Here is a 2,052-nt window from a genome sequence, read left to right as displayed (position 1 = left end):
CCCTGGACAGTGCAGGACTGGGGCTTTTAATATTGCAAGGATTACTCCAGTCCATGGGCTTAACCTTTCTACAGCAAACCTGCACAGAGATGGAGTGCTGCTGTCTTTCTGCTGCGAGGCGGTCTACCAGCCGCAGCCTGGCAAGTCAGCTTTTCAGGCATGGCCAGCAGCTATGGCTTCTGGCAGGGGCAGAGTGCCCCTGCTTCCCACCTGACTGACATCCTGCCCTACCTTCATCTTTATATACGTCCATCTTCTGATGATGTCTGCAAGCAGCATTGCTGGGAAATGAAACTGCTCTGGGTTTGGTTCTCATAAACACGGCTGTAAATCCTCAAAAGCCTTTTTAAGCTCTGTCATAATATATGACTTTCTTTCCCATGACGTAGTTTATTATACAACTATTTCTTTCCCTTGTTTTAAGAGGAAAGGGGGCGTAACTGCGAGGAAGTGTATTAGCACTGTAACATAAATTGAATCTAAAGGTGATAACATGCTTTTGGCAGAATGGGTATGAGCAGTTTGGGCCCCTCATTACATTTAGTAAACTATACAAACAGAAGTACAGGTGGAAAGGAGATGCTCACACCTGTGACCACCCTTTACTAGAAGCCTAGCCTAAGGCTTTTCAAGTCAAGTCAACTCCACAGATGGTGGATTAGGCCCAGTAAGAGTATTGTTTTAAATTATTTTATCAGTTTTACTTCACTAACAGTATTTCAGAAGATATAAATAATCTTTTTCCCTAACGCGGTAGAAGCAAATGTCTCATCTTTGACAGATGCAGAAAGTAAAAAAAAAATATGGCCCAAACACTGGGGTTTTATAAACTGAGTGAAATTCTGGGTGAAAGAAGGTACACCCCTTTTTTTCCCCCTACCATTATAGATTTAAAATTTACTTTCTGTATTATATATGATTAAACACACATATGTAGACAGGACAAATTCATATTTGGTTACTGGAAGAAACTGATTTGCTCCAGGAATTAGTCTGTCCTCAGTACTTTATTCCAACAGACCTCATAAAAATAATCCTAACTCCAGCACTCCTTCACTGATATTAGGAAGGAGAGTTTGTTTTGGTATTTCTGCTGCCCATTTGGATACTGCAGAAAGGCATTTTATGGGTCAAGGCAGTGTTGTTACAAGGGCTCCCTGTAATAAAGAGCACTCTGGAAAATGTAAATGCAAACACTAAGAAAATGTAAGTGAACACATGGACACAAATGCAATGCTTTGACTATACCTCCTTCCCTGTATCCCACTGTTTTTCTCCATTTTTAATTACAGGTTGGTATTTTAGGGGGAAAATCACAAATCTTTTGCAAAGCTGACACCATGGCTGAATACTCATGTTTGCCCTGCTGGGCACAGATTAACCTTTAACCTATGAAGAACAAAAAATAAGCTTTGGGTTGCGCAGCCAAGAAGTATTTTGTAGTGCAGTCGTGATGGTATCAAATTGCAATCCAAAAGGTAACTGAGGTGGCTCCGGTGCTCGAGATGTCTCTGGAACAGAAGCACAATCATCTGCCAAGTTGCCTGTAAAGGACATCACAACAGCGCTGAGCCTCCATGAGCCCTGGTTTAAACATAATCAGCAAAAGGTGGAGGGATTTTCCCGCCAAAGATCACCTTACAACTGGGAGAGGAAAAAATAAAAAAAGAAAGAAAAAAAGGACAAGACAGTCTTGTTGCTACAGCTCTCAAACTGGTGTCAGGAAAAGAGCTCCCCAGGCCCAGGTCTCGCTTGGGAGAGCTGCACAATCTTTGGCAAAAGGCGCAATTGCCTCGTTTCCCCCTGCGCAAGAGGGCTGGTGCCCCAAGCCCTGGAGCGACAGAGCTGGCAGCAGTAACGGTGGCCTTCGCAGACACGGTGAAGAACAACGTCACCAGCATAGAGACAGCAGGATCGGGAGGCACCTCTCGGCCACGTGCAGACCCTTGCGCCCGAAGGCATCCATGTACCCAACTGTGGCACAGCCAACCTGCAGCAGCACAACCGCGCAGAGCCTTCTGCCTGGCAGATCCTGACCTGCAGCCGGGCTGC

The sequence above is a fragment of the Pelecanus crispus genome, chromosome 5, assembly GCF_030463565.1.
Source record: "Pelecanus crispus isolate bPelCri1 chromosome 5, bPelCri1.pri, whole genome shotgun sequence".
In the NCBI taxonomy this organism is placed as follows: domain Eukaryota; kingdom Metazoa; phylum Chordata; class Aves; order Pelecaniformes; family Pelecanidae; genus Pelecanus; species Pelecanus crispus.
Note: the sequence above shows the minus strand (reverse complement) of the source record.